The sequence below is a fragment of the Sus scrofa genome, chromosome 14, assembly GCF_054392235.1.
Source record: "Sus scrofa isolate SSC_HxYL_T2T_F1_AM1 chromosome 14, Sscrofa_HxYL_maternal_Yorkshire_Landrace_v2.0, whole genome shotgun sequence".
In the NCBI taxonomy this organism is placed as follows: domain Eukaryota; kingdom Metazoa; phylum Chordata; class Mammalia; order Artiodactyla; family Suidae; genus Sus; species Sus scrofa.
In genome coordinates this window covers 88,006,027-88,031,957 of record NC_139396.1, presented here as the reverse complement: position 1 = coordinate 88,031,957, position 25,931 = coordinate 88,006,027, and the positions used below count along the sequence as shown (strand labels likewise).

At 37.1% G+C, this 25,931-nt stretch overlaps 1 protein-coding gene and 1 pseudogene across 1 annotated transcript in view; both read left to right on the top strand.

Moving 5' to 3' along the window:
* LOC146396840 (uncharacterized) overlaps positions 1-25,931 on the top strand; it is an 84,995-nt gene that overhangs the window by 11,134 nt on the left and 47,930 nt on the right. Inside the window, exon 4 of the mRNA XM_084997488.1 lies at positions 18,544-18,620. The gene's annotated coding sequence lies outside the window, so the exon portion shown is untranslated. The remainder of the gene's footprint in view (positions 1-18,543; positions 18,621-25,931) is intronic.
* Positions 5,856-7,456, top strand: LOC102161120 (heterogeneous nuclear ribonucleoprotein K pseudogene; annotated as a pseudogene).

Sequence of the window (25,931 nt, the reverse complement as noted above, 5' to 3'; positions counted from 1 at the left end):
CATGTGAGCACACAGCAAAAGGCTGGCTATCTGTAGACAGGAAGGAAAATCTCCAATAAACTGACCATGACCTGACCAGTAACACCCTCATCTTGTACTTTCAGCCTCCAAAACTGTGAGAAAATACTTTTGTTGTTTAAGCCATCCTTCTAAGGTATTTTGTTGTGGCAGCCTGGGCAGACTAGCATCGTCTTCATTGCTTTTGTAGTTCATGGAATTTTTAAAAATATAATTTTTTGAATTTATTTGGTCTTTTCTAGTTGTTGCTGTAGGAGCATTGCCCTGACAGGACTTCCTGTGTCTTATTGGGAAATGGAATTCTGATTTGTTGAAGTTTTTAAACCATATTTTTATATTCCTCTCATGAAGTAAATTACTTCATTGGTTTCACTGCACTCCTACTGTAGTCTCCCAATTTCCTTTCTCCCTTTCATCCATTGTAGAAGGACTCTCAACTATTACCTGGGTACATGGCTGCCTAGAATATAGTCTATATTCTCCAGCCTCCTTTGCAGCTGGATGTGGATATTTTTTTCCCTTGGAATATGGGCAGAAATCATGTGGACAACTTCTTGGTCATATCTTCAAAGGGGAGGTATCTGCTCTCTCCTTCCCTTTTCCAGAGGTTGGAACACACAAGTGGTGGTATGCCATCTTGTCCTACAGAGACAAAGCCAGCTTAGGAAAAAGAGAGTGAAAAAGGGGTCTTCCCTGCCCCCCGCCACATTTTCAGGGAGCAGAGCCACATTGACAGCTCAGCTTTTACTTAAGAGAGAAGTCTACTCTTTTTTTTTATGATTTGCATCGTTAATATTTTTTGTCTCTAACACATGCAGCTGAAGTTATATCCTAACTAATACACTCAGAATATGTCTCATTGTTTAGGGTTAGAATGTTGGTATTTGTGAATACAGTAATCCATTCAGCAAAATATTTACTGTATGTTGTGCCAGGCATTGGTTTTGCAAACTTACAAGATTGTGGCCCAGAGACTAAGTATGAACCCCAGATATTATTTATTTGCCCTTCCCCTTTTTTTTGTTTGCAATAACATGGCAGTAACTGCCAGGAGCTGAGTAGATGTTTCCCCCATGAGATGATGCTTTCATTTTTTCATCCATCTCACTTCACTCATCTAATTTACCTGCCTGGTCACTATTGGAATTAAATTTAGAGACTCTTCAGTTAGCGATTCTAAGATATAAGACATAATCCTTGCTTTCAATATGCTTATGTTCTAGAGGAGTAATAATCAGGGATGAGAATCTATTACATGGGTTGCCAATCTACAGCCTATCTTGCTATCTGTTTTGGTAAATAATTTTTTACTAGAACACAGTCATGCCCATTTGTGTCCATATTGTCTGTGATTGCGTTCACACCACTGTGCAGAGTTGGAGAATTGTGACTGAGAATGTATAGCTTGCAATATAAGCTCCTGTGGCAGCTGTGCTGAGCAGGGTGGCTAAGATGATAGAAACTGATTCTGTCACATTGTGGAGGTCAGAAGTCCAAAGTCAAGGTGTTGACAGGGCCACACTCCCCACAGGGGTTCCAGAGAACAACCCATTTTTTTGCCTTGTCCAGCTTTTGGTGGCTGTCAGCATTGCCTAATTCATGGCTGCGTCTCTCCAACCTCTGTCTCTGTAGTCACAGTGCTTCCTCCTCTTCTACCTGTTTCCTTCCATGTATTTCTTTTATAAGGACTCTGGTCATTAATTTAGACCCCCCTTGGATGGTTCAGAGTGGTTTCCCTATCTCAAGATCCATTACATCTCAAAGATCCTTTTTGCAAATAAGGTAACATTAACAGTTTTCTGGCTTTAAGCTGGATCTTTTTAGGGTCCACCATGCAGCTCACTGTATGCTAAAAACCTAAAGTATTTGTTATTTGCCCTTAATAGAAAACAGTTGCCAACCTTCACTGTAGTGTAGTACCAAGAAGGCCATTTAATTTGGACTGACAGAGGTGGGAGATCAAGAGCACATTCCTGGAGAAGGCAACATTTGAGCAGAGTCTTTAAGATTGAATACAATTTAGTGAGATTTGGGGAGTGTTGGAAAGATATGAGAGTAGAAAGAAGAGGGAAAATGCTTCAACAGAGGGAAATAGCAGCATGTGCAAAAGCCCAGAGGAATACAAGAGTGTGGTATGTAGGTAAATAGAGGTAGCTCAACATGGCTATTGTGTCAGGTATATAGGGGAGAGAGGCAAAGCTCAGATCATGAAGAACTTTTTTTTTTAACTTTTTATACCCATACCTGTGGCATATGGAAGTTCTCAGGCCAGGGATTGAATCTGAACTGCAGCTGTGGCAATGCTGGATCCTTTAACCCACTTTGCTGGGCCTGGGAACGAACCCATACCTCTGGAGCAATCCAGGCTGCTGCAGTCAGATTCTTAACCCACTGAACCACAGCGGGAACTCCTTGTGAAGAACTTTAGAGACTAAACTAAAAGTTCTGTGTTTAATCCAAAGTATCTTAGGGAACAATGTCAGATTTTAAACTGGGAAAAAATACAATGAGATTTGCATTTTATAAGGATCATTTGGAACCAATACATACCAAATAAATTGGAGAAGAACTAGGTTAAGTCAGGCGAAAATTAAAGAGGCTATCGCAGGAATCTGAAAGTTGTAATAAAGGCCTGAACCAAAGTGGTGGCAGGGGAGATGAAGATAAGGGATTTAAATATAATTTAGGAGGTAAATTTAATGGGACCAGGAGATACTTTTTTTAATGTACCTGGCAAAAGTTGGCAAGATAAGATGACTCCCAGATATCTGAATTAGGAAAGTGGGTAAATGTGCTGAATTTGAAGATAGAAAATGCTGGAGAATAGATTTAGCAGGAAAGATGGAGAGCTTCATGGTATACCTTCTGAGGTGGGGGTAAGATGATGACAAACATTTTGAACAAGTTTGAGTTGTGGTATCAAGATGAATCCATTGACTAAGCCCTTGTATATGTGGATCTGACAATCAGAAAAGATATTAAGAGTAGATGTATAGGTTTCACTATTATTTTTTTACCACTTTTGAAGACCGTATTTTAATTATCCTTATCTGTTTCAAATCTTTCCATATAGAGTGAGGTAAAGACTTATTTTGTTTAGATTGGCAAGATGAAAGGACAGTAGAATGTTATTCTTCACAGTAATACTGTGATATGTTTGTTACTATCAGGTAATAAAAATCAACCACCACTTCACTCCTGTTTTTCCTCCTACTTTACAAATACTAATTAGTATTCAGATCACTAAAGCATGGTGAGTAAGAGCTTCACAGAGATTATTCATGTACTTCCTGGTGGCTGGGGATCCAATTTATCCACATAGTAGACTAGACATACAGGAAGTGACTAACATATATGGTGTTGAGTTGCATGACGAAATAAGCAAAGCAAGTAGAATTCTCTCAGTTGAAAGCTTACAAGTCAGAAAAAAAAATTTCTCCTTTTGGAATAGTGTTTAGATAGTATCCAGGGCTTGATTACCTGGTTTGTATCTACATATAATATATTTCAATAACATATTTTAATAGCAAGATGTATTTGTTCTTTTATCTCTTGTTGCCACCCTGTGGCTATTTGCAAAGAAGGACAGATTCTGTGATTCAGAGTTCTATGATGATCCTTGTCTTCTTAGTCCTAGATATGTAAACTGAGTTTTTAAGAAATTCTCAGGCCAGGGATCAAAGCTGCACCACAGCAATGACATGGCCAGATCCTTAACCACTAGGCCAACAGAGAACTCTGGAAAATGAATTTTTTTGAACACACCATATTCTTTCTGACCAAGAATGTCCTAGAAATCTTCCCTTAGCCATGCCCAAAGGTCCTCAATCCAGGCTGAGTTCTCACCCTGAGATTAGGAAAACTTTTCCTGTACTATGCTATGTTTATTAGTTCACCTGAGTTATTTTTTTTCATCACAGAATTCTATGATTAGACTTGAGCAAAATCTGTATTATCTACTCTGTTTTTTCTTTTTTAAATGGAAATATAGTTGACCTACAGTATTATGTTAGTCTCAGTTATACCATATGATGTTTGACATTTGCATACATTATGAAACAATTGCCACAAGTCTAGTAACCATATGTCCTCATACAAAACTTTTAAAATATTTTGACCATATTCTTTCTGCTGTATATTACATCCCCATGAGTTATTTATTATATAATTAGAGGTTTGTACCTTTTAATTCCCTTCACCTCTTTCACTGACTTCGCAACTCTCCTCCTTCCTGGCAACCACCTGTTTGTTCTCTGTATCTATGAGTCTGTTTTCATTTTGTTTTGTTTGTTTATTTGTTGTTTTTTAGATTCTACATCTAAGATCATGTGGTATTTGTCTTTCTCTGTCTGACTTATTTCACTAGGCATACGATGTTCTCTATCCATCCATGTTGTTGCAAACAGCAAGATTTCATTTTTTTATGGCTGAGTAGTATGCCATTGTACATCTATACCACATCTCCTTTATCCATTCATCTATTGATGGACACTTAGGTTGCTTCCATATCTTGGCTATTGTAAATAATGCTGCAGTGAACATTGGAATATATGTATCTCTCAGATTAATATTTTTGTTTTCCTCAGGTAAATATCTAAAAGTGAAAGTACTGGATCATATTTTAGTTCTTTTTTTTTTTTAGTTTTTTGGTGAACCTCTGTACTGTTTTCCATAGTGGCTACACCAATTTACATTTCCATTAACCATGTACTAGGGTTCCCTTTTCTTCACATCCTAGCCAACACTTGTTATTTCTTGTCTTTTTGAAAGTAGCTATTCTGACAGGTGTGAGGTGGTATCTCCTTGTGGTCTTGAGAGTTCAAGGAGATTTCTCTGATGGTTAGTAATGTTGAGTCTTCTTTGGAAAAATATTCAGGTCCTTTGCCAATTTTTAAATCAGGTTGTTTGTGGGGGTTTTCTTTGAGGTATGGTTGTATGGTTTCTTTGTATGTTTTGGATATTAGCTACTTATCATTTATATCATTTGCAAATATCTTCTCCCATTCAGAAGGCTGCTTTTTCATTTTGTTGAAAGTTTCCTTCACTGTGCAAAAGCTTTTTAGTTTGATGTAGTCCCATTTGTTTATTTTTGCTTTTATTTCCTTGCCTGAAGAGATATATCCAAAAATATTGTAAGACCGGTGTCAGAGAACGTATTGCCCATGTTGTCGTCTAAAAGTTTTATGGTTTCATGTCTTGCATTTAAGTCTTTCATTCATTTTGAGGGTTTTTTTTTTTGTATATGGTGTGCAAAAGTGCTCCATTTTGATTATTTTGTATGTAACTGTCCCATTTTCCCAATTCTATTTATTGAAGAGGCTGTCCTTTCCCCATTGAATATTTTTGCCTCCTTTGTCATAGATTAATTGATTATGTAAGTGTGGACTTATTTTTAGGCTATTTTGTTCCATTGATCTATGTGTGTGTTTTTGTACCAGTATGATACTGTTTTGATCATTGTAGCTTTGTAGTATTGTTTGAAATCAAGGAGCATGATACTTCCAACTTTGCTTTTCTTTCTCAAGATTATTTTGGCTATTCAGGGTGTTTTTTGTTTCTACACAAATTTTTTCTAGTTCTGTGAAAAATGACATTGGTATTTTTATAGGAATTGCTTTGAACCCATAGATTTCCTTTAGTAGTATGGTCATTTTAACAATATTAATTCTTCCAGTCCATGAGCACAGTATATCTTTCTGTTTGTGTCATCTGTAATTTTTTTCATCAATGTCTTATGGTTTTCTGAGTATAAGTTTTTTACCTCCTTCATTAAATTATTTCCTAGGAGCGGCGGGGTAGGGGAGCGCGGGGAGGTGGGGGAGGGCGGCGGGGCCTGCGCTCGTTCTCTGTCTAGCTGTGACCAGCTGAGGCGGCACGGCGGCACAGGGACAGTAGTTTTGCCTAGCTACTGCAGCACCATAGTGTCAGTTGGTCCCGCCCAGAACACTTCAGTTCTGCTCTGCAAGGATATATAACTGATTGGTGTGTCCATTTAATACAAGAAAATGGAAACGGAACAACCAGAGGAAACCTTTCCCAACACTGAAACCAATGGCGAATTTGGTAAACGCCCTGCTGAAGATATGGAAGAAGAACAAGCTTTTAAAAGATCTAGAAACACTGATGAGATGGTTGAACTGCGCATCCTGCTTCAGAGCAAGAATGCTGGGCAGTGATTGGGAAAGGAGGCAAGAATATTAAGGCTCTCCGTACAGACTACAATGCCAGTGTTTCAGTCCCAGACAGCAGTGGCCCCAAGCGCATATTGAGTATCAGTGCCGATATTGAAACAATTGGAGAAATTCTGAAGAAAATCATCCCTACCTTAGAAGAGGGCCTGCAGTTGCCATCACCCACTGCAACCAGCCAGCTCCCGCTCGAATCTGATGCTGTGGAATGCTTAAATTACCAGCACTATAAAGGAAGCGACTTTGACTGCGAGTTGAGATTGTTGATTCATCAGAGTCTGGCAGGAGGAATTATTGGGGTCAAAGGTGCTAAAATCAAAGAACCTCGGGAGAACACTCAGACAACAATCAAGCTTTTCCAGGAATGTTGTCCTCAGTCCACTGACAGAGTCGTTCTCATTGGAGGAAAACCTGATAGGGATGTAGAGTGTATAAAGATCATCCTTGATCTCATATCAGAGTTGCCCATTAAAGGACGTGCTCAGCCTTATGATCCCAATTTTTACGATGAAACGTATGATTATGGTGGCTTTACAATGATGTTTGATGATCGCCGTGGACGTCCTGTGGGATTTCCTATGCGGGGAAGAGGTGGTTTTGACAGAATGCCTCCTGGTCGAGGAGGGCGTCCCATGCCTCCATCTAGAAGAGATTATGACGATATGAGCCCTCGTCGAGGACCTCCTCCTCCTCCTCCTGGACGAGGTGGCCGGGGTGGTAGCAGAGCTAGGAATCTTCCTCTTCCACCACCACCACCACCTAGAGGAGGAGATCTAATGGCTTATGACAGAAGAGGAAGACCTGGAGACCGCTATGATGGCATGGTTGGTTTCAGTGCTGATGAAACCTGGGACTCTGCAATCGATACATGGAGCCCATCAGAGTGGCAGATGGCTTATGAACCACAGGGTGGATCTGGATATGATTATTCCTATGCAGGGGGTCGTGGCTCATACGGTGATCTTGGTGGACCTATTATTACTACACAAGTAACTATTCCCAAAGATTTGGCTGGATCTGTTATTGGCAAAGGTGGTCAGCGGATTAAACAAATCCGTCATGAATCAGGAGCTTCGATCAAAATTGATGAGCCTTTAGAAGGGTCCGAAGATCGGATCATTACCATTACAGGAACACAGGACCAGATACAGAATGCACAGTGTTTGCTGCAGAACAGTGTGAAGCAGTATTCTGGAAAGTTTTTCTAAGACTAGTGAAGAACTGAAGGAGTCCTGCATCTTTTTTTTTTTTATCTGCTTCTGTTTAAAAAGCCAACATTCCTCTGCTTCATAGGTGTTCTGCATTTGAGGTGTAGTGAAATCTTTGCTGTTCACCAGATGTAATGTTTTAGTTCTTACAAACAGGGTTGGGGGGTGGGGGAGGGCGTGCAAAAACTAACATTGAAATTTTGAAACAGCAGCAGAGTGAGTGAATTTTAATTTTTGTTCATTGTTGGTGGTTTAAAAAAAAAATTCCCCCATGTAATTATTGTGAACACTTTGCTTTGTGGTCACTAAAACATTTGGGGGATGGGGGGACAGGGAAAAAAAGTAACAATAGTCCATATGTCCCTGGCATCTATTCAGAGCAGTGTGCAGAATGTAATGCTCTTTTGTAAGAAACGTTTTATGATTTTTAAAATAAATTTAGTGAACCTATTTTTGGTGGTCATTTTTTAATGGTCATTTTTCAGATGGCTGAATTCCCCCCAATTTGCCCCCAAACTAAACACTAAGTTTAATTTTCAGTCCTCTGTTGGATATAAATAAATACATCTCCTCTTGGACATATGCAAAATATCTTGACACATTTAGTTCTGGTGATCTCTTAATGGTTTGAAAGTCCATTGCTTGGGAGAAAATTCCACCATACATTCATGCTTATAGTAAGCGGGGGATTTTTGTTTGTTTTTGCAAATGCTTGCCCCTACTTTGCAACAATTTTGTTAGTGATTATGAAGAAGAACCAAAGTGGGGAGCAATACAGCAGATGGAGTAGTGGTATAAGTATATATACCAGAAGCCTAATGGCAGCAAGTTTTATTAGTCAGAATATTTGGTTATGGAAGTGACTGATGCTAAATAAATTCTGATTATTTTTTGTTAGATAATTTCTCACCTATAGACTTAAACTGTCAGCTTGGTAGTGTCTATTAGTTAAACTTTGTAAAATATATATATATTCTTGTTTTTCCATTGTATGCAAATTGAAAGAAAAAGATGTACCATTTCTCTGTTGTATGTTGGATTATGTAGGAAATGTTTGTGAACAATTCAAAAAACATGAAAAAAGTTCATGTGGATGTTTTGTGTAGTTATCTTGGCATTTGTACTGATAGTTAAAAGTTCACTTCCAAATAAGTAAAACTCCCATAATGTTAGATTTGATGTGTGACCGATTTGAACAAGGGTTGATTGACACCTGTAAAATTTGTTAAAACGTTCCTCTTGTAAGGAAATACAGTGATCTTAAATTAAAAAAAAAAATTATTTCCTAGGCATTTTATTCTTTTTTGATGCAGTTATAAGTGGGATTATTATCTTCTCTTCCTGATAATTTGTTATTAATGTGTAGAAACACACCAGATTTCTGTATATTAATTTTGTATCCTGCAACTTTATTGATTTATTAGTTATAGTGGTTTTTCAGTGGCATTTTTAGGATTTTCTGTATATAGTATCATGTCATCTGCAAACTGTGACAGTTTTATTTCTTCTTTTCCAGTTTGGAAACCTTTTATGTCTTTTTCTTGTCTGATTGTGGTTGTTAGGACTTCTGATACCATGTAGAATAAAAGTGGCAAGAGTGGGCAATCTTGTAGTTTTTTTTGGTCTTTGAGGAAATGCTGTTAGTTTTTCATCATTGAGTGTGATCTTGGCTGTGGGTTCGTCAAATATGACCTTTATTATGTTGAAGTATTTCCTTTTATACACACTTTATGGAGAGTTTTTTTTTTTTATCATAAATGGGTGTTAAATTTTGTCAAAAGCTTTTTCAGCATCTATTGAGATGATCATTCTTTAATATTTTAATGCAATGTATCACATTCATCTGTACTTGATCATGGTACATTATCCTTTTAATATATTGTTGAATTCAGTTTCCTAATATTTTGTTGATGAGTTTTGCTTTTATGTTCATCAGTGATATTGGCCTATCACTTTCTCTTTTTTTGTGGTGGTGTCTTTGTCTGGTTTGGTATGAGGGTGATACTGACCTCATAGAATGAGTTCAGAAGCATTTCTTCCTGTTCAATTTTTTGGAACAGTTTGAGAAGCATAGGTGTTAACTCTTCTTTAAATATTTGATAGAGTTCACCTGTGAAGCTATCTGATCTTGGACTTTCTTTCTTTGTTTTTTTTTTCTACTTTTTAGGGCCGCAGTCGCGGCATATGGAAGTTTCCAGGCTAGGGGTCGAATCGGAGCTTCAGCTGCCAGCCTACATCACAACCACAGCAACATGGGATCCGAGCCACATCTGCAACCTACACCATAGCTCACGGCAGTACCAGATCCTCAACCCACTGAGTGAGGCCAGGGATAGACCCTGCATCCTCACGGATCCTAGTTGGGTTCATTAACCTCTGAGCCATGAAGGGAACTTCCTCATCTTGGACTTTGATTTATTGGGAGTATTTAAATTACCAATTCAGTTCATTCCTGGTAACCATTCTGTTCATATTTTCTATTTCTTCCCCATTCAGTCCTGGAAGATAGTATTTTTCTAGGATTTATCTCTTTCTTCTAGGTTGTATGTTTGTATTTCTATAGTGTCAGTTGTAACTTCTCCTTTTTCATTTTTGATTTTATTTATTTGGACCCTCTCTATTTTTTTCTTGATGAGCCTAACAAAAGATTTATCAATTTTATTTATTTAATTTATTTATTTATTTTAGGGCCACGCCTGTGGCATACAGAAGTTCCTGGGCTAAGGGTCACATCAGAGCTGCAGCTGCTGGCCTGTACCACAGCCACAGAAACACAGGATCTGAGCTACATCTGTAACCTACACCACAGCTTGCAGCAGCACCAAATCTTTAACCCACTGAGTGAGGGCAGGGATCAAACCTGTATCCTCATGGATGACAGTCAGGTTCTTAATCCACTGAGCCGCAATAGGAGCTCCTTGTTTATATTATTAAAGAACAAGCTCTTAGTTTCATTGACCTTTCCCGTTGTTTATTTAGTCTGTTTTATTTATATCTGCTCTGATTTTTATTATATCCTTTCATCTACTAACTTTGAGTTTTGTTTGTTCTTCTTTTTTCTAGTTCCTATAAGTTTAGATTGCTTATTTGAGATTTTTCTTGTTTCCTAAAGTAGGTTTGTATTGCTATAAACATCCCTCTTATAACTGCTTTTTCTGCATTCCATAGATTTTGTACTGTTGTATTTTAATTTTCATTTGCCTCCAGATATTTTTTATTTCCTCTTTGATTTCTTCAGTAACTATTAGCTGTTTAATAGAACATTGTTTAGCTTCCACATGTTTGTAGTTTTCTTAGCTTATTTCTATTCTAACAGCCTTGAGGTAGGAAAAGATGCTTGATATGATTTCAGTCTTCTTAAATTTATTTAAAATTGTTTTGTGGCCTGACATATAATTATCCTAGAGAATGTTTCATGTACTTTTAAAAAGAATGCTTATTCTGCTGCTTTTAGATGGAATACCGTGTGTGTGTGTGTGTGTGTGCGTGCGTGCGTGTGCATGTGTGTGTGTGTGTGTAATCTATCTGGTCTAATGTGTCACATAAGGCCAGTGTTTCCTTCTTGATTTTCTGTCTGGATGATCTTCCCATTGATTTAGGATGTTAAATTCTCCTACTATGATTGCATTGTTGTCAATTTCTCCCTTTATATTTATTTGCTTTATGTATTTTGGTGTTCCCATGTTGGGCTCATACGTATTTATAATTATATCTTTTTGCTGGATTAATCCCTTTATCATTATGTAATGCCCTTTTTTGTCTCTTGTTACAGTCATTGTTTTAAAGTGTTTGATCTAAGAATTGCTATATCAGCTTTCTTTTTGTTTCTGTTCACATGGAATATCTTTTCTGTCCCTTAATTTTAAGTTTTGTATGTCTTTACCACTGAAGTGAATTTCTGGTAGGTGGCTCTTTGAAAAAAATCTGTTCAACCACCCTGTATCCTTTCATTAGAGCATTTAGTCCATTTACATTTAAAGTAATTATCGATAGGTATGTGCTTATTGCTATTTTGTAATTGGTTTCCAGTTGTTTTTGTGGTTCCTTCTTATTCCTTTCTTTTGCACTCTTCCTTTGTGATTTGATGATGATCTTTAGTATTGTTTAGATTTTTTTCTTTTTGTGTATGTATCTATTATAGATTTTTGATTTGTCTTTATCATTATACAAATTATACATGATTATTTTAAGCTGAGGATCTCTTAGGTTCAAATGCATTCTAACAACCCTGAATTTTGACTTCCCTCTCAAACATTTACTGTTTTTGATGTAATTATTTACGTATTTTTGTTTTGTTTATCCTGTAACAATCTATTCTGAATATAGATGGTTTTAGTACTTCTGTCTTTCAATTTTCTCACTAGTTTTATAAGTGGTTGGCCTCCTACCTTTACTGTATATTTACCTTTACCAATAAGATTTTTTCTTTTTGTAGTTTTCATATTTCTAGTTGTAATCGTCCCTTTTCCACTTAGGGAGGTCCTTTTAACATTACTTGTAAAACTGGTTTAGTGGTGCTGAACTCTTTTAGCTTTTAATTGTCTGTAAAATTAATCTTTATTTCTCCTTCAAATCTGAATGTTAGCTTTGTCAGAGAGTATTCTTTCAGCACTTTGACTATATCTTGCCACTCCCCCTCTGGCTTGCAGGATTTCTGCTGAAAAGTTATTTGATAATCTTAGGGGAGTTTCCTTCTACATACTAGTTGCTTTTCTCATGCTACTTTCAAGATTTTTCTCTTTATCTTTAATATTTGCCATTTAATTTTGATGCGTGGCCCTTTTGAGGTTCGTCTTGTTTGAGAATATGCTCTTCCTGGACCTAGGTGCTCATTCCCTATTCCAGGTTAGGGAAGTTTTCAGCTATTATTTCTTCCAGTAAGTTCTCTGCCCCTTTCTCTCTCTATTCTCTTTCTGGGACCTCTATAGTGTGAATGTTATTATGCTTTATGTTGTCCCAGAGCTCTCTTAAACTACTCATTTAAATTTTTTTTCTTTTTTTTTTTTTGTTTAGTTTGAGTAATTTCCACTCTGTCTTCAAGTTTGCTGCTCTGTTCCTCTAATCTACCCTTGAATCCTTCTAGTCCTTTTTTTTTTTTTTTTTTAATTTCAGTTACTGTATTCTTCAGCTCCATCTGGCTCTTTTTTATATTTTCCGACTCTTTGTTAAAACTTTCACTCTGTTCATCCATTCTTCTGCGTTTGTTGAGCATCTTTATAATCATTACCTTAAACTGTTTATCAGGTAAATTGCTTATTTCCACTTTGTTTAGTTCTGTTTCTGAGGTTTCATCTTGTCCCTTCATTTAGAACATATTTCTCTGTCTCCTCATTTTCTCTATTTTCTGTGTTTATTTCTGTGTATTAAGTTGGTTATGTTTCCTGATTTTGGCAAAGTGGCTTTATGTGTGAGTCTTCCTTAGAAGCTTAGCAGCACACTCCTCTCTAGTAACCAGAGTTATATGCCCTAGGGGTGCCCCCTATGTGGGCTGCATGGGCCCTTCTATTGTGGTGGGACAAGCTCCCGACACACTAGTAGACAGGGTTGGATCCTGGCACAGTTTGCTGCATAGCCTGGGGCATCCTAGGTTCCCGTCCACTGGTGGGCAGGTCCAGTTCTTGGTGTGGCTGGCTTTGCAACCCAGAAGAACCCAGGGCTGGTTCTCCCCACTGGTGGGAGGAACCAGGTCTCAGAGTGACTAGGGGAAGGGGAAGTGGTTTTGGGGACCACTCTATATCTTCCTTCCTTCCTTTTTTGCCACACCCACAGCATGTGGCAATTCCTGGACCAGAGATCAAATCCAGGCTACATCTGTGACTGACACCACAGCTGCAGCAACACCAGATCCTTAACCTGCTGTGCTACCATAGGAACGCCTACTGTATTTTTTCTTAAATCAGACTCAAGAAGAGTTTATTTGTTGATCCTTTCTATTTTGAAAGCATTATCTTTTGATTTTCTTTTGCTTTACATGTATTAACTTCCTGTTTCCTATCTTTAAATTCCATCTTTCTAGTTCTTTTCGTATATTTTCTTAATCTGTATACTAAGACTCCACTCTTATTTTGTTATTTCTTCTTTAATGATAAAAGCATTTAAGTTTAATGCTTTTAGTCTTTAGCTTTTACAGTAGTGTCTCATAGATTTTGATGTGAAGTGATCTACTTAGATTACTTTCTATGTTTATTTGTCTGCAATTAAAAAGGAAGTAAAAAAATAGTTTCTGGGCTCATTTTAGATCATTTCTTCCCCATATGAAATTTTAAATGGAGAATATCCTATCAATATCCTTGACATATCTAAACTATTGAATCTTTTAATCTGTTAATATAGTGTAGGTCTCTCAGTTGTCTTCATACCTTTTATTTAGTTTTAGTTTTACTTTTCTCTCTTTCTCTGTCTTTTTTGTTGTTGTTTTTTTGTTTTTTTTGCTTTTTAGGGCCAAACCCGTGGCATATGGAGGTTTCCAGGCTAGGGGCCAAATCGGAGCTGTAGCTACTGGCCTGTGCCACAGCCACAGCAATGCAGGATCTGAGCCTTGTCTGTGACCTACATCACAACTCACAGCAACACTGGATCCTTAACCCACTGAGCAAGGCCAGGGATCGAACCTGTGTCCTCATGGATGCTAGTCAGATTTGTTAACCACTGAGCCATGACAAGAACTCCCAACTTTTTTCTCTTTAAAGGAATTTTTTGGATTAGTTTTATGACTAGGAACCTTGTATTTTACAACAATTTTTTGGTAAAGTTTCATATACATATAATAAAAGAGTAAAAGTCTTAAATTTATGGCTTGATGAATTCACACAAACTGAATATGAATATCTGGTAGATATTCATATAAATATCTACCAGATCAAGAAATAGAGCATTACCAGCCCCACCCCTCAAAAAGTTTCCTTTGTATTCCTTTGAAGTCACTAACTCTACCCTCTTACCAAAATAAACTACTCATTTTATTTCTAATTCTAATGTAGTTCAGTTTTATAATTCTTGCATTGTAATTAGTGCTTTGCGTTTCCAGTTTAAGCAATCTCCTTCCCTTGGGAGTTCAGTGGTGGCTCAGCGGAAATGAATCCAACTAGCATCAGTGAGCCTGCCAGTTCAATCCCTGGCCTTGCTCCATGGGTTAAGGATCTGGTGTTGCCAAGGGCTGTGGTTTAGGTCGCAGATGCAGCTCAGATCTGGTGTTGCCGTGGCTGTGTTGTAGGCTGGCAGCTGCAGCTCCAATTGGACCCCTAGCCTGGGAACATCCATATGCTGTGGGTGTGGCCCTAAAAAGCCAAAAAATAAATCTCCTTCCCAAGTTTGTTAAAGTATTCTCCCTATTATATTCTAGATGCTTCCATTGTGATATCTTTGACATAATTTATGTAACTGTATGTGATTAATCTCTAAAAATTAGGGATATTTTCTAATTTTCTTTTTATTATTGAGCTCTAGTTTAATCCCACCATGATCAAAGGGCATATTCTGTATGTTTTCAGTCTTGTCAAATTTGTGGAGACCTGCTTTATGGGCCAGCATGGGATTAATTAAGGTTTGTTCCATGTACACCTGGAGGTATGTGAATTCTTTCACTGCCAAGTGTTCTGCATATGTCATTTAAGACTCTTAATCCTCTTATTCAAATCTTCTTTATCTTTAATCACTTTTTCACCTTAAAGTATTTTTTGTGAGAATACTTAAGATCTACACTCTTAGCAAATTTCAATTCAGTATTGTTAACTATAATCACTATTGCTGTATACACAATCCTTAAAAGTTATTCATTTTACAATTGAACTTTTGTACCCTTTGATCAACATCTCCTTATTTCCCCCATCCCCATCCCCTGGTAACCACCATTCTAGTCTCTGTCTCTATAAGTTTGATTTTTTTTAAAGATTCCACATATAAAGTGATATTATATATTACTTGTCTTTCTCTGTCTGGCTTATTTCACTTGGAAAAATGTCCTCCAGACTTACTCAGGTTTCCATGAATGGTGGGATTTCCTTCTTTCTCATGAATGACTAATATTCTATTGTGTATGTATACACACACACACACACACACACACACACACACACACACACACACACACATCACGTGTTTATCCATTCATTCACTGATGGACACTTAGGTTGCTTTCATTTCTTGGCTATTGTGAGTAACGCTGCAGTGAACATGGGATTACAGGTATCTTTGGTGATTTCATTTCCTTTGAATATGTACCCAAGAGTGAGATTGTTGGGTCATTTGGTAGTTCTGTTATTAATTCTTTGAGGAACTGTTTTCCATAATGGCTATAGCAATTTATATTTCCACCAACATTCTCAAGGATGATTTTTTGACTGCTTGTTTTATCACCTAGTGAAAAAAGTATGTAAATTCTCCCACTATTCTTGTAGACTTGGATAGTCCTATATTTAGGTCTGTAGGTTTTGCTTTATATATTTAAGAGTTTTAAAGCCAAATATAATATGTGTAACATTTGTAATGTGATTGAAAATGTATTTTAAGACACAAGGGACATTTGAACATAAGACTGTGCACTGGATGATATTAAGGAATCATTGCTAAATTTTTTGGATGTTGTGATATCTACTAGATATACAGACTGAAGGGTTTATAGGTTAAGTTTCACAACATTGTATGGAAGTTGTTCACGGAGTAAATTGGGAAGACTGAGAAGTACATTTCCTGTAAGATTTTTGTACCAAGTACCTCTTCCTACTCACAAAGATTTGATAAAGACATGATTGTCAAAGATATGATTTACCACATGCTAAATAAATAAAGCTGCTTGGTTTCACAGGAAAGCTGGTTTGGTATATTGTCAGAGGCTTTAGTCAAACATAGAGAAAGACTCCATTTTTTTTTAAACCACGAATAGGTGATTTTTCTTTCTGTCTTTTTCTACACATGAGCCAACAAATATTTTGGGAGAAAATAATACAGTTATATGCAGTTACAGATGGGTGAGAATGTTTTTGGAGTGAAATCAGAAAACTCATGTGATGGTTAATTTAAAGGGGCAGCCTGACTGGGCCAAGGGATGCCCAGATAGCTGGTAAAACATTATTTCTGAGTATATCTGTGAGGGTGTTTCTGAAAGAGATCAGCATTTGATTGAGTAAAGAAGATCCATCCTCCCAATGTGAGTGGACATCATCTAATCCATGAAGGGCACAAATAGAACAAAAAGGAAGAGGATGAGTGAATCCCCCCTTTCTCTTCTTGAGCTTGAGCATCCTTATATCCTGCTCTTGGGTATCAGAGCTCCCAGTCCTCTGGCCTTTGGATTCTGAAACTTATATCACTGACCCTCTGGTTTCCAGGCTTCAGCCTTGGACTGGAAGTTACCGCATGGACTCCTCTGGTTCTCAGATTTTCTGACTTGGAAATCACATCTCCAGCTTTCCTGGTTCTCCAGCTTGCAGATAGCAGACTGTGGGCCTTCTTGGCCTCCATAACTGCATAATCCAATTCCCATAATAAATCTCCTCATATATGTCCATATGAATCCTACCGGTTCTGTTTTTCTAGAGGATCCTGACTACTAAGACCCACCAAAAAAAAAAAGTATTTAAAAAAAATTTTTGGTATACTTACTACGTCACTACTGTTTTATTCCTGCCAAAAGAATGTATAATTTGTAATCTAATCATGAAGAAATAACAAAATGAAGATGAAAGATGTTCCACAAAATATCTGACATGAACTTTTAAAAATGTCAAACTCATGAAAGTTAAGTAAAAACTAAGGAGATGTTCTGGATTCAATGAAACTAAAGGGACATGATCTTGGAGTGGCTCCTGGACCAGGAAAAAAAATTACTTACTCCATCCTCACCTTTGGCTGTAAGTATATTATTAGGGTACTTGGTGAGACTTGAGCAAAGTCAATATTATATTATAATAATATCCATCCAGTGTAAATTTTTGAAACTTTAAACTGTACTGTGATAATGAAAGAATAATCTTGATTTATATGGAGATACATATTGAAGAATTTAAGGAAAAGAGGCATTATATCAGCAAAGTATTATCAAATACCAAGTAGAAAATGTAATAGATAAAAATATACCCCTGACAATTGCAATAAACTCTGAAATATGAAGGAAAAAGAATTTTTTGAACATGGTCTAAAGGGAAATTCCTAAGTTGGGTCAGATGTGCCACTGACATTAGGGATGTGAACCTGCAGTCTTCAATATACGAATCATCTAACAAGGCTGTGAGCAGCAAACTAAGAGAAAGCCACTGGAGGGCATTCAATTAGAAGTGTCTTTTGTAGGCTGATCATGAAGTCGATTTAATGGAAACTAATATTTTTCCTTTATTCCGTGAGTTTGAAATCACCCCCAAGTAGCTCTTAAGAAATTTGTACAGAGATATTAAAAATACTATTTGTTGATTGCCTGAGCATGCCTCTCCATAGCCCACCTAATGGGTACTAATTTTTTCTGTTTTCAGATGTAGAAACTAAAGTTGAGACTTTCTCAGATCCAGACAGCTTGTGTATGGTGTCATGACAGCAAAAACTCTTATTGAGCAAACACTATGGGACAGGCAGTATATTTTAGCATATATTTTACCAACATAATTGTCCTTGTAAGGAAGGTATGATTATATTCACTTGACAGATATGAAAGCTGAGTATGTGAAAGTGTAAATGACCTGCCCAAAACTCTACTCTAAGCACTGGGTAGCTCGGATTTAATCCTAGATCTACAAAGCCTGTATTTGGTCTTGTGTATCATAAAGCTATTGACTACCATGTGCTTCAGATTAAAATCATCATTTAATTACATTCATGTGGGATTGTTTAGAACACATTAAACTTTTCTTTGTTGATTTATTTCTTTGCCATTTAATTAGTTTTTTAAAAATTATAAAAATACTCTTGCTTATGTTTTTTTAAAGATCAAATAATAGGAAAGGTATAGTTAATTCCCCCATTTACATCTCATGCCCTTCCTATAGATGACCACTGTTAAATTTCTTACATAGTCCTTTTCAGAAATTTTCCGTCTATATTCAAACACACACACATTTTTTTTTACTTCTATGAATGTATATTTGCATATTGTTCTGTACCTTTCTTTTTTTACTGAACATATCTTGTACATCTTTCCACAGAAATATATGTGATTCTACATTTTCCTTTTAATGGCTGCATATATTGGCGTTCCATTGTATGGATGTACAGTATCCAGGTAACCAGTTCCTATTAGGATTGCTTCCCCTTTTTTGTTGCAAACCATTCTGCAGTAATTAGTCCTGTATGGATATCTTTGCATACTTATGTATCTGTCAGATTGAATTAGGTGCTTGAAAATCAAGGCTTACCTTCCAAAGTAGTCCTAATTTTGGTTATAATAAATAAGAGGCATAAATTTCAAGGGGCCCAAGAGACCCAGAAGCCAGTTAAAAAGAGTTATTATACAACATCTTTATTCCCTACTCAAAGCGACTTTATTCAGTATTCAGATATTACCACCTTGGCTTCAGTCCACTGTTGGTGAGCAGAATTTTTGCAAATATCTGAGCTCTGTGGACTCACTGTGTTTTACAAAGATGATCATGGAGGGTTTTGTCTAGAGGCGAATGACATCTTTAGAGAGCACGTAAGTTTTTTTATGATTTTAATTTTTTCCATTATAGTGGATTTACCATGTTCTGTCAATTTCTACTATTCAGCAAAGTGACCCAGTCATACGTATACATATAATCTCACATTATCCTCCATTGTGTTCACAAGTGACTAGATATAGTTCCCTGTGGTATACAGCAGGATCTCATAGCTTATAAACTCCAAATGCAGTTGTTTGCATCTTAACCCCAGACTCCCAGTCTGTCCCACTCCCTTCCCCTGCCCCTTGACAACCACAAGTCTGTCCTCCAATCAATGAGTTTCTTTTCTGTGGAAAGGTTCATTTGTGCTGTATATTAAATTCCAGTTATAAAAAATATATGGTATTTGAAAGAGCAAGTAAGTTTTGATTCTTTTAATTACCTTCCTTAACATAGAAATCATCCTGGTGTCCCAAGTCCCTCATCCTGATTGTTAAAGTAACATTACATGGCATTCAGTATCAGTTTCTGGAATGGAGGTTTTGCATAAACTCTGCAACCATTACACATCCAATTTGTGGCAATAATAGGAGGTTTTTACTAAAAAAGGAGTATACCCATCCTAATACATCTTAGTTGTGAAAAATGATCTGACAACTTGATATTTCTCTTTTGCTTCAGGACACAAAAAGATCATTAAAAATTTGGAGTGCATTAAAAGAGAGATTTGACTAAGAATTTATCAGAATGAGCATAAATTCCTATGGGTAGAAATACTGGTGTTCCCATTGAGGCTCAATGGAAATGAATCCGACCAGTATCCATGAGGATGCGTGTTCGATCCCTGGCCTCACTCAGTGGGTCAGGGATCTGGCATTGCCATGATCCACCATTGCTGTGGCTGTGGTGTAGGCCAGTAGCTGTAGCTCCAATTCAACCCCTAGCATGTGAACTTCTATATGCTGTTGGTGTGGCCTGAAAAGGCAAGGAAAAAAAAAAGAAAAAGAAAAATGAGATTTCAAATGATACGCCTTTTAAATTTGGATACATGTTTGTTAAAATATCATTTCGAATTGTTTAAATGTATATTGCCACAAGCTTCTAGTACTCTGAACCCCACCTGTCTCTAAACATGTATTCTCTCCCTGGAAGTGTTCTAACTATGGAAAATATTATTTGTAAAATATGATATCTTATTTTTCACTTGCATCCTTAAATTATGAATGCATTTTAGCATCATATATTTCTTTTATTTATGAACTACCAAACTAAGAATTTCTTTTAAGCATCTCAAAAAGAAAATGGAGAAATAATCTCATGATGGGTAAATATGAGGGGAGGCAAATTCAAATTCCCCTTGAAAAACAGCTGCTCCCCTGAAGACTGCTCAGATTTTTTAGTACATTTAAGAGCACTGTGACTCTTTGACAGGAAGGGTGGAAAAGGGGTTTGAAGGAAAATCATTTCATACTTCTCCCCAAACCCTACCTCTCTTTTTTTTTAATCTTATAATGATTTTTATTTTTTCCACTATAGCTGGTTTATAGTGTTCTGTCAATTTTCTCCTGTACAGTAGGGTGACCCAGTCACACATACATATATACATTCTTTTTTTTTCACATTATCATGCCCCATCATAAGTGACTAGATATAGTTCCCAGTACTGTACTCATTGCTAATCCATTCCAAAGGCAATAGTTTGCATCTATTAACCCCAAATTCCCAATCCATCGCACTCCCTCCCCGCCCCTTGGCAACCACAAGTCTATTCTCCAAGTCCATGATTTTCTTTTCTATGGAAAGGTTCATTTGTGCCATATATTAGATTCCAGATGGAAGTGATATCATATGATATTTGTCTTTCTCTTTCTGACTTACTTACTTAGTATGAGAGTCTTTAGTTCCATCCATGTTGCTGCAAATGGCATTATGTCGTTCTTTTTTATGGCTGAGTAGTATTCCATTGTGTATGTATATACCACTTCTTAATCCAATCATCTGTCAATGGACATTTAGTTTGTTTCCATGTCTTGACTATTGGAATAGTGCTGCAGTGAACATGCGGGTGCATGTGTCTTTTTCAAGGAAAATTTTGTCTGGATATATGCTCAAGGTGGGATTGCTGGGTCATATGGTAGTTCTACGTATAGTTTTCTAAGGTACCTCCATACTGTTTTCCTTAGTGGTTATACCAATTTACATTCCCACCAGCAGTGCAAGAGGGTTCCCTTTTCTCCACACCCTCTCCAGCATTTGTTATTTGTGGACTTATCAATGATCGCCAATCTGACAGGTGTGAGGTGGTACTGCATAGTAGTTTTGATTTGCATTTCTCTAATAATCAGTAATGTTGAGCATTTTTTCATGCACTCGTTGGCCATCCATATATCTTCTTTGGAGAAGTGTCTAATTAGGTCTTTTGCCTGCTTTTCCATTGGGTCATTGTCTTTTTTGCTATTGAGTTGTATAAGTTGTTTGTATATTTTAGAGGTTAAGCCCTTGTCAGTTGCATCATTTGAAACTATTTTCTCCCATTCTGTAAGTTGTTGTTTTGTTTGTTTTCTTTTTGGTTTCCTTTGCTGTGCAAAAGCTTATCAATTTGAAGAGGTCCCACTGGTTTATTTTTGCTTTTATTTCTGTTGCTTTGGGGGACTGACCTGAGAAAACATTTGTAAGGTTGATATCAGAGAATGTTTTGCCTATGTTCTCTTCTATGAATTTGATGGTGTCTTGTCTTATATTTAAGTCTTTAAGCCATTTTGAGTTTTTTTTTTTTTTTTGCATCTTGTGTGTGTGTGTTCCAGTTTCATTGATTTATGTGCAGGGGTCCAGTTTTCCTAGCACTACTTACTGAAAAGACTGTCTTTTTTCCATTTTATGTTCTTGCCTCCTTTGTCAAAGATTAATTGACCATAGGTGTCTGGGTTTATTTCTGGGTTCTCTATTCCATTCCATTGGTCTGTATGTCTGTTTTGTTACCAGTATCACACTGTCTTGATGACTGTGGCTTTGTAATATTGCCTGAACTCTTGGAGAGTTATGCCTCCTGCTTGGTTTTTGTTCCTCAGGATTGCTTTGGCAATTCTGGGTCTTTGTGGTTCCATATAAATTTTTGGATTGTTTGTTCTAGTTCAAAAAATGTCATGGGGTAATTTGATAGGGATTGCATTGAATCTGTAGATTGCTTTGGGTAGTATGGCCATTTTTACAATATTAGTTTTTCCAACCCTGGAGCATGGGATATCTTCCCATTTCTTTGACTCTTCTTTAATTTCCTTGATTAATGTTTTATAGTTCTCAGCATATAAGTTTTTCACCTCTTTGGTCAGGTTTATTCCCAGATATTTGATTTTTTGGGGTGCAATTTTAAAAGGTATTATATTTTTGTTTTCCCTTTCTAATATTTCTTGTTAGTATACAGAAATGCAATTGATTTCTGAATGTTAATCTTATATCCTGCCATTTTGCTGAATTTGTTGATCAGGTTCGACCTTTCTTACCTCAACAGTTTATAATGACTCCACCTCTCATTCCTAAGTGCTGTGGAAATATTATTTATGAGTATATATTTATGCATATAAAACTTTAAAAGTTTATTCATTGTTATTCATTATATACACAAGTTATATATTTATCTTAAAGAACTATCTTATATGATGATCAAAAAGAGGGTTAGAAAGTGTAATAGACTATTTTCAAAGATAACCATTCCTCCCATCAAACAGTGAGGACTGTTTCCCCTCCTCTGATTCCATTTGGTCTGTGACTTGCTGTGACCTATAGAATGGGATGGAAACAATGCTGGGCAAGTCCTAGGCCCTGTCTTTAAGGGGTCTAGCACCTTCTGCTCTCAGTTGTTTATAGAGTTTAAGACAAGCATTGGGAGTTTCCGTGGTGGCTCAATGGAAATGAATCTGACTAACATCCATGAGGACACAGGTTCGATCCCTGGCTTTGCTCAGTGGGTTAAGGATCCAGTGTTGCCATGAACTGTGGTGTAGGTCACAGATGTGGCTCGGTTCCCACATTGCTGTGGCTGTGGTGTAGGCCAGCAGCTGTAGCTCTGATTTGACCCCTCACCTCCAAACTCCCATATGTTGAGGGTGTGCCCCTCAAAAGATTAAAAAAAAAAAAAAAAGGACAAGCATTGTTTAAGAGATGATGAGAGACCCATACAGCTCCCAACCATTTCATTCACCCTTGCTGAGGACTCTGGCATGTACATGAAGTCACCTTGGACATACAGTTTCAAATGAAGCTCTCAGCTGACTGCATTCACACAAGAATCTTAATCAATACCATGTGAAGGGGAAGAACCATCAGCTGAGCCTGGCTATCTCTCAGAATCATAAAAATAAAATAGATAACTGAAACACTAAGATAGGTACTAAACTAGTACCTAGAGAGAAAGCCATTGAAATACAAAATAAAAACCAATTGGGAATACCCTGGTGGCTCAGCAGGTTAAGGATCCAACATTGTCTCCGATGTGGTTCAGCTCACTGCTGTGGCATGGGTTTGATCCCTGGCCCTGGAACTTCTGTATGCTGCAGTTGCAACCAGAGAAAAGTAAAAATAAAAAATAAAAATAAATAAAAATCAGTTGTCAAGACAAGGGAGTTCAGTGTAGCTGGATAGGGAAGGCCCCAGACAAACCTGGAGAGTACAGAATTCTTATCCTGAGTTGGGATTCAGTGGCTGGAAACAGTATTCTCAACCTGTGTTTCCAGTATAACTTGTGTCAATGATGGAAATGTTCATTGTGATTATTGAGAAATGTGGCTAGTGCATATGTGGAGCTGAATTTTAAATTTCATCAAGTTTCAATTAATTGTATTTAAATATAAATAGCTCCTTGTCACTAGTGACTACCATACTGGACAGTTTAGCCACTACATCACACATCAGACTTCATCTTGATGAAGGAATAAAAATCGACAACTTGACCCCAAATTGTGTCTTTTCCTCTGCTTCCTCCTCAGAATTCTGAGAGGAATCTCATTATACTCAGACCTTGATCTGCTTAAGAAGCTCAGAGAGCTGCTGGTGAAAATGGCCATATAATGTGTCAACCTCTCCATTTGAAGAACCAATAATTAGAAATGGATTCCCCCCCATTACAGTCTCTGAGTAAACAGATGGAGCTGGGAATAACAACTTTGAAAATCTTTCTTTGCCTTTTATTCTATGTCTATAAATAGTCTTGTGGTAAAAGAGCCTCTTAGAATAGAAACTTCTAAGAACTAATTAGAGAATTGAAATGCAAATGCAAATATGTATACATACATATATATATATATATATATATATATATCTCCCAAATTTCTTTCAATATAAAAATGTTTCATGTATGTGACCTCTATTAACCTCCTGCAGCAGCAATAGGACACATTTTGGGAATGCTCTTTTAGAAAACTGCAGAATTTTTATTAAACTAGGCTAAATGTCATAATGAAATATTGAATACTTCAACCATGAATACTACATGATAACTTTCTAAAATCAATTCCATTTCCTTAATTAGAAAATTAATCATTGAAATTATTAAACAAATATGAGGCAAGATTAAAATGATTATTTTCATTTCCTTATGAGTTAATTTTAAAATATTTAACAAAAATAGAGTAATACTTTTCTTAGAGAAGGCAAGATTGTAACTGAGATTTAATTGAATTATACGGTAACCAGGCTCCAAAATTTTCAAAATGTTTGCAACAGTCCTACCTCCTGAAGGCAATATTGACTCTCACATGAATAACATTATCCTTCATCTATACCCATCTAGCAATAAGCCAGCATTTTCCAAAGAGCCAGGGACAAATAATTATTTCAAGGACTCTTTTTTGCTGAAAACAAATTCTTACTTTCTTAGGAGAATAGAATTTGTTCTTCTTTCTGTCTGATTTAACACCAGAGATATTAAAAATGTATTATCTCTACTTCCTGTGAGTCCTTAAAGCACTCTCATCCTCCAGAGTCTGTTCCAATTGGTTTGTCAAGTTAAGGTAAACCAGCAAATTATTCCAGTCACTTATAGATCTGGTTAAAATGTGAGAAGATATCTCTTCTCCCCAAATTCCTATTCATGGTATTTTACTGTTGATAGCAATCTTCAAAGATCATCTTCTTCCACATTTTCATGTTGTCTGCTTATTAGGATGAGGCGGGGGTGCTTTTAAAAATATAGGTTCTGGGAGTTCGCATCGTGGCACAGCAGAAAGGAATCCAACTAGTATCCATGAGGATGCAGGTTCCATCCCTGGCCTCACTCAGTGGGTTAAGGATCCGGCATTGCCATGAGCTATGGTATAGGTTGCAGACATGGCTCGGATCCTGCATTTCTGTGGCTCTGGTGTAGGCCGGCAGCTGCAGCTCTAATTTGACCCCTAGCCTAGGATCGTCCATGTGCCATGGGTGAAGCCCTAAAAAAGCAGAAAAATAAACATAAAAATATAGGTTCCTAGGCTCCACTCCAGACTAATCTTAGCAGGGGGAGGGGAGGCAGGCATAGATACCCTTACAGCCACTTTGGGAGCTCTATGGCCTATTTACCATTGAGTAGTCCATCCCACTCACTTTATAGATGTATAGACTGATGACCAGCTGGTTAAGTGTAGTGTCGCCATTTTGTTTCTCATTTATCTGCCGGTGGTTTTCCAGCTTGTGCATTAGTTGCTAGGATTACAAGTGTGGGAGGGCAGTCTCCAGGACCCCCTCAGGATGAAAGGGGGCAGTGACGGAGGGGAAGACTCCGATCTCCCAGCAGAACACCCCACCTAGCTGTTTGTATATTGAGGTTCTTCATATTTCATTTGAAGAGAGTGTCCTACTGCTAAAGGTATGCCAAACCTGAAAAATCTCTCCTCTAAAAAAGTGAACATCAGGTGTCCATTTCTGAGATGTTTATCAAGGTCTCTCAGGAGCCAGACACCAGCTCAACTATTAATGAAATG